Source organism: Triticum urartu, chromosome 2A (genome assembly GCF_056163025.1).
Source record: "Triticum urartu cultivar PI428250 chromosome 2A, HENAU_Tu73, whole genome shotgun sequence".
NCBI classification, from domain to species: Eukaryota; Viridiplantae; Streptophyta; class Magnoliopsida; order Poales; family Poaceae; genus Triticum; species Triticum urartu.
This window is the reverse complement of record NC_141874.1, coordinates 390,273,191-390,281,222: the sequence shown is the minus strand read 5'-3', so window position 1 is coordinate 390,281,222 and position 8,032 is coordinate 390,273,191.

Below are 8,032 nucleotides of genomic sequence, written 5' to 3'. Positions count from 1 at the left end.
AGGGCCAAAACAAGTCAAGAATTCAGCCAAGATCATTTGCTTCAAGTGCAAAATTGAAGGGCATCATGTTAAATCTTGCCCTTTGAAGAAGAAGGCCATTAGTGACAATCAACAAGGGAAGTGGCCACAAGTTCGCTCTCATTCTCAACCTCAAGTTGAAGAAAGGCCTCTTCCCAAGAAAACTCAAGCTAATGCTTCTCAAGTTGAGAAATCAAGTGAGAAGAAAGTAAAGAGTAGACGTTTCTACCTCTGTCATGAAAAAGGTCACGCCGCTTCTTCATGCACAAATGGTACCTTATCCAACCCTATTATAATTGATGATATCTATTCTCTTGGGAAGGATAAGGTTGGCAATGTGTTTGCCAGATTTGTTGGTGCTCAAAGTGGTGTCAAGAAAAGAACCATTTTGGTAGCCAAGCCTATTGTGACTAACCTCTTAGGACCCAACTTGGTTGGGGACCAACTAGCTCATACTTGATCAATAGGTGTTCTTGGAGGTCATTGGAGACTTGGCTACATTATGAAGAATTAAGGGGACTTCATCATTCTTATTGTCTCAAGCCAAGTCATTCGGATTATCAAGTTTCTATCTTATATCCAATGTTCCTCCTTGTGGTAACTCGTGATTAAAGTGTTTACATTGATAGTTACTTGCCCCTTTGCATGTTTGGTTTTGTTCCTTGCATGTGTTTGTATATGTTGTGCTTCCAACTTGATTATCTTGAGCAATCAAGTATGTGTGTGTTGGTTTGCACATCATGTACGTGTGTGTCATGCGTTGAGCCTTTTGCATCTTGTTTATTTCTTAGTTGGCTCTTGTGAGAGATTAATGGAATATCCCATTATGGGGGACTGATGTGCTTTGTGCACCTCACAATCCTATAAATGTGTGTACATGAGTAATACCATCTAGTATTGATATTTCAAGATTATCTAGTCGCTATGTGGTATGTCTTCTCATGAGAAATTCAAATTATAAATAGTCCATTAATTATCTCTTGTTGGATCCTTTTATTTGCCTCTTCTTTATCCTTAATTGGTATCACATTATGGGGGAGTAATATGCTATGTGTATATTACTAGCCTAGAAAATGTGTACATTTGAGAAATTGTCACCTAGAGTTGATATTGTAAACTATCTTGTTCCTAGGTGGCACGTTAGCTCTACTAGTTGCAATTTGCTTTTTGTTTGATGTGAATATGATGTTGGATATCCTTGCTATCTACCACCGGGAATTATTTCCATTTACTTCTTGTCTTTTGACAATTGGTACTCACTTGTGTGGTAGAATTTATTGATCATCTTTACATTGGCTTTTGCTTTTATTTTCCCTTTCTCTTGCCAAGGAATGTATCAACTCCCTTTGTCTTCCATACCACTTGTGGATCGTGCCAATTTCTTAACCTTGTCTAGTGTTTTCGAGATATAGTGAAAGTGGTGATCCCACCTTGTGCATTTTGTACTCAAATGCAAATTCTCTATAATGCACTAGTCTTGGGGGAGCTATCCTATTTTCTATAAAACACTCACCTTGTGATCCTTATCAAGTGTGTGTTGGTGGAAGGCAAGTCGTTTCTTTTCGGTACTTTGTGCCATCATGAAACTTTGTAGAGAGCTTGGTTTGTTTGGAACCATCCTCTCTTTTGGGGGTTTGATATTTTTTTTTAGTGGGTATCAATGGATATCTCATTCCTTGATGTATCTTTCAATTGATATCCTCCAAGTCATGATTTATTCATTTGGTATCTTTTCTTCTCTTGGTATTTCTTTGTCATTTGGTATCGGTTCTTGAAAGTCTTGAGCATGCATATTAACTTCGTGTAGTATCTTTGGCATGCTTTCTTTCTTTGACCCAATATATAGGGGAAACTCCACCAAGTCTCAAATTGGATGAGATGTGCATGAAATTCATTTTCGTATCTATATGCATATTTTTATGTGGAGTTTGTCATATGTATTGTTGGTTCTCTAACTCTTTGGTCCCAATGAGTTTGGGTACCATTTTGTTTGTGTTGTTGTTCTAGGAACAGTTGGAGATACATTGGATGCTCGGCTCACTCACAAGGAAGGTGTTGTCATCATGTGCTTATTGGATTCGAGCTAGGATGATCAATGAACTACTATCTACCTTCAATTGGTATCTACTACATCCTTCCAATGTTAACTCGGTAACAAGTATCTTCATATTCTTCATGCACACATTTCTTGCATCAACCTTGTGTAGGTTGTATCATGGCATTCGTTCATTCTTGTGATACTTGTTCCCTTTCTCAAAGCATCCCAACAATGATCTCTTGTTGCTAGTTGTGATGTCTTTGATGGGTGTGTGGTAGGAATTCATTTATATACAATAAGACCATATCTAGCCATGTGCTATGCTTCCAAGCAAATATCTTATTGGTATATGTATGACCTCCCTTTGGATATCTTGTTCCTCGTGTTGTAACTATTTCGGGTGTACATCCTTCTTTGTAGATATATATCATCATGACTTCGTCTACCTAGAATCTTATACACTTGAGAGAAGTTGCATATCTAGTTGATATCCTTTCTTTCACGTCCACCTTGTCTTTCTTATGTTATTTCTTTGGTGGCTCAGTGAAAGCTTTTGCCTTGAGTGTGTGTCTTCTATCGTTGCATATTGATGCACTCTTGTGTGGTGAAGATTATTTTCCTCATGCTTATCTTTACGAGGCTTTTGCCATCTTAATTGGTATCCCTAGTCTTGATGAGGCTTTCATCTTCTATCTTCACCACGGGTTGTCACAAGCATAGGTTCTTTATATGCTTATTAGTAAGCTTGTTAACCCATTTGCTAGTTGTGTGTGGGAATGATAGGTCGTGCACCGTGTGACTCATTATTTCAAGAATTTATTGATGCTTAATGCTCATCCATACATTAGTCTTCTCAAGTGCATTGCCTTGACTCACTCACATCATTTTGGTTGAGCCCATTCTTAAGTTGCCTCTTTTACTTGTTGCTCAACCATGTGTTTGTTGCAAGTATTAGGCTTTATTTCCTATGCTCACTTGCACTTGTTGTAAGTTTCTATTGATTTTGGGGGAGCTATGATCCTATTTTGTGCACTTTGTATCCAAATACAAAAATTCTTATGTGTGCACAAATCATGGGGAGCTTCTATAAGTTTCCTTAGAACACTCCTCTGCTCATATCATAATATCCTAATTCATGTGGCTCGTAGGATCTTTGGTCTAGTTGGTTCAATTGATATCCTTTGATTGCTTGCTTCAATTGGTATCTTTTGATTGCTTGATTGCTTGTGTCTCTCTTTGTTATGTCCTTGTGGCATATCATTCTTTAGCAATCTTTGTGCCTCAATATAGTTTGTGTTCCTCCAAGTATTTACCTTTGGATATGTGTATGGCATTCCACTCTCTTGTTGAGAAATACACAATTTATGGAGAAACACAATTTATTGGCTTTCTAAGCTTTTCTCCCATTTAGGCAATCGATGCCAATGGGGGAGAAGTTTCAGAGAGTTTTGTGGAGAAGTCTTCAGAGTTTTCTCCTTGCTTTGGTTTTGTTCCTAAGCATTTGCATCTCATACGCATGCATTATTGGTTGTTGCATTGCATGGTGATGCATAATTCCTTTTATAAACTCTCTTGAAAGTGATTGTCATCAATTACCAAAATGGGAGAGATTGAAAGAACATGCGGTGCCGCCATGTTTGATTTTGGTAATTGATGACAATCTCTATGGACTAATGGTTGCCTTGAGTTATATTTGAAGGTTTTGTCCATCGGCTTTTCTTGGAGTACATGTGTTGGTTTCAAGGAGAGTTTGTGTCGACCAAGGTACTATTCAAGGAATTACCTAAAGATTGGTCATGTGAGAGTTGAGCTTATTGCAAGCATGTCTTGAAGAAGAAGATTGTGTGATCATTCATGCTTACCTTCAAGGCATCATCCAAATGAAGAGAGTTGGAAAGGTTCAAGGTTGATCAAGACTGAGTCAAGAGTGAATCAAGTTGATAAAATAACAAAGCATAGAAGATGTACCGAGAGGGATTAAGTGATCCCATGGTATGGTAAGCATTGACCATTACGCTTTGTGTTCTAACCCATAGTCTTCGTTAGAGTTCTTTGTGGGGTTAGGTTGCGGTGTGCACATTCAAGTGATGCATCACGAAGAGATCAAGTGCTTGAATATTGCCGTCCATTGTGGTGACAATGGACTTGTGAAGATGTGCCAAAAAGTGACTCACCCATAATGGAGTATGGGGGAGCAATCTACTAGTCTTCACCGAGCCAACGCAATCAAGAAAGGTGGTCCTACTTGAGGAAGTCAAGATCATCTACATCTAGCCCAAGTGGACTTTGTGCAAGGCAAAGGTTTGGCCTTGATAGGTTCTCTATTCTACCGGTCTCATGGTGGTAGTTTGGAGACCGGGTTACAGGACCATTTGTCGTACTATCAAGGGGGGCTCTCAAGTGAGTAGCTTGATTGTATTATTCGTAGAGAGCTCAAACCATTGCATGCTTGCAACATATTTCTTGGTTCTTGTCTGGTTCTATTTGTGAGTCTTAGATCTTATGGTAATCTTGATGACAATCTTGATTTCATCGAAAACGGAGTTCGCATGCATCTTCTATGATGTTTTCGGTGTTGGAGGTTTTACCGATCTGATCCTAGGAAGGGTTCTCACCATTTTATTATGGTCCTTTTCTCATTTGCTTCTTATTGATATTTCTATCAAGATTGTGTTAGCCCATGTTGTTAGCTTTCCAACAAACTTGGTTTCGTTGAATTCAGAGTCCGTTTGCAGAAGTTGTGGCTGTTTTGGTAAAGGTTGCAGCGGTACTACCGCGGCTAGAGCGGATGTAATTTTTTACTACCGCTCCAGAGCGATACTACCGTGGCTCCTGAGCGGTAGTACCGCTCCCGAGCTGTACTACCGCGGGTCCTGAGCGGTAGTACTGCTCCGGACCAAAATCTCGTGTTTTGCTCAATGGAAGTAGGCGTGGAAGTATTTTGTTTGTACCGCTCGCAAGCAGTAGTACCGCTACCATTTGCGGTAGTACCACTATCCCTAGCGGTAGTACCGTGAGGTCAAGCGGTAGTACCGCTCCGGCGGTTCTACGGGCCTTTTTCCTCCTCGCTGTTGTTTTTCAAAGGGGTACTACCACGGTAGTACCGCTCCGTGCGGGCTGTGAGCATAACGGTTGGATTCTTCCCCACCTATAATAGGGGGTCTTCTTCCCCAATGAACCTTATCTCTTTATCTCATGTTCTTCCCCCATTGTTGACCTTCTTCGAGCTTGCTAACTCTCAATCCCTCCAATGATTCTTGCTAGTTCTTGAGGGAAAATAGAGAGGAGATCTAGATCCACGTTTCCACCAATCACTTTCTCCTCTATGTGAGGGGAACCCCTTGGATCTAGATCTTGGAGTTCTTCGTGTTCTCTTCCTCTCATTTTCCTCCCTAGCATTTGTTGCTTTAGTGGGATTTGGGAGAGAAGGACTTGGGCACTCCGTGTGCCCTTGCCATTGCATTTGGTGCATCGGTTTGAGTTCTCCACGGTGATACGTGGAAGTTACAAGTTGAGAAGCTTATTACTCTTGGGTGCTTGGTACCCTTGAGCTTGTTCCTCTTGGGTGCTTGGGCGCCCTAGACGGTTGAGGTCACCTCGGAGCCATATTCCATTGTGGTGAAGTTTCGTGGTGTCGTTGGGGAGTTAACCCCAACCTTTGTGGTGTTCGAAGCTCAATCATTGTGGTGTAAAACTCCGGGCAAGTGTCAGGGTCTCCAATTAGGTTGTGGATATCGCCCCGAGCAATTTGACGGGTTTCGGTGACCGCCCCCAAGTGTTGCCAAAGTGTACAGGTTCGGTGACCGCCCCCAAGGGTTGCCAATTGTACAGGTTCGGTGACCGCCCTCAAGGGTCCCTTAGTGGAATCACGGCATCTTGCATTGTGTGAGGGCGTGAGGAGATTACGGTGGCCCTAGTGGTTTCTCGGGGAGCATTGTGCCTGCACACCGCTCCAAACGGAGATTAGCATCCGCAAGGGTGTGAACTTCGGGATACATCATTGTCTCCGCGTGCCACGGTTATCTCTTACCCGAGCCCCTTTACTTATGCTCTTTACTTTGTGATAGCCATATTGTTTCTTGTCATATATCTTGCTATCACATAGTTGCTTATCTTGCTTAGCATAAGTTGTTGGTGCACATAGGTGAGCCTAGTTGTTTTAGGTTTTGTGCTTGACAAATTAACCGCTAGGTTTATTCCGCATTTGTTCAAGCCTAAACCGTAATTATTTTAAAACACCTATTCACCCCCCCCCCTCTAGGCAACATCCACGATCTTTCACTCCTGCTAGTTGCCAATAACTGTGTTACAAAACATGATCATCTCATACAATAAAATTTAGCATCATGTCTTGACTATATCACATCACAACATGCCCTGCAAAAACAAGTTAGATGTCCTCTACTTTGTTGTTGCAAGTTCTACGTGGCTGCTATGGGCTAAGCATGAACCGTTCTTACCTACGCATCAAAAACCACAACGCGGTATAGTGATTGTTTTTTGATCTCCAGAAAGAACCCTGTTCATTGAATCCGATTCAACTAAAGTTGGAGAAACTGACACCCACCAACCACCTGTGTGCGAAGCACGTCGGTAGAACCAGTCTCGCGTAAGCGTACGCGTAATGTCGGTCTAGGCCGCTTCATCCAACAATACCGCCGAATCAAGAATCAACTAGTGACGGCAAGCAATATGTATATACCCACGCCCACAACTCCTTTGTGTTCTACTCGTGCATATAACATCTACGCATAGACCTGGCTCGGATGCCACTGTTGGGGAATGCAGTAATTTCAAAAAAAAAATCCTACGCACACGCAAGATCATGGTAATGCATAGCAACGAGAGGGAAGAGTGTTGTCCACGTACCCTCGTAGACCGTAAGTGGAAGCGTTATGACAACGCGGTTGATGTAATCATATGTCTTCACGATCGACCGATCCTAGCACCGAAGGTACGGCACCTCCGCGATCTGCACACGTTCGGCTCGGTGATGTCCAACGAACTCATGATCCAGTAGAGCTTCGAGGGAGAGCTTCGTCAGCACGACGGCGTGATGACGGTGATGATGATGCTACCGGAACAGGGCTTCGCCTAAGCACCATTACGATATGACCGAGGTGGATTATGGTGGAGGGGGGCACCGCACACGGCTGGAAACAATCAACTTGTGTGTTCTAGGGTGACCCCCTACCCCCATATATAAAGGAGCAAGGGGGAGGCCGGCCGGCCTAGGGGAGCGCCAAGGAGAGGGGGAGTCCTCCTCCTAGTAGGAGTAGGACTCCCCTTTTCCTATTCCAACTAGGAAGGGGGAAGGGGAAAGGAAGGAGAGGGAGAGAGGGAGGAAAGAGGGGGCACCCCCCCCCTCCTTGTCCAATTCGGACTCCAAAGGGGGGGGCGCGGCCAGCCCTAGGCCCTCTCCTCTCTGTCCCACAAGGCCCATGTTGGCCCATTAGTTCCCCCGGGGGTTTCGATAACCCCCCAGCACTCCGATAAATATCCGGTGACCCTCGGAACTCATCCGGTGTCTGAATATAGTCGTTCAATATATCAATCTTTATGTCTCGACCATTTCGAGACTCCTCATCATGTCTGTGATCACATCCGGGACTCCGAACTATCTTCGATACATCAAAACACATAAACTCATAATATCGATCGCCACCGAACGTTAAGCGTGCGGACCCTACGGGTTCGAGAACTATGTAGACATGATCGAGACATGTCTCCGGTCAATAACCAATAGCGGAACCTGGATGCTCATATTGGCTCCTACATATTCTACGAAGATCTTTATCGGTCAAACCGCATAACAACATACGTTGTTCCCTTTGTCATCGGTATGTTACTTACCCGAGATTCGATCGTCGGTATCTCAATACCTAGTTTAATATCGTTACCGGCAAGTCTCTTTACTCGTTCCGTAATGCATCATCCCGCAACTAACTCATTAGTCACATTTCTTGCAAGGCTTAT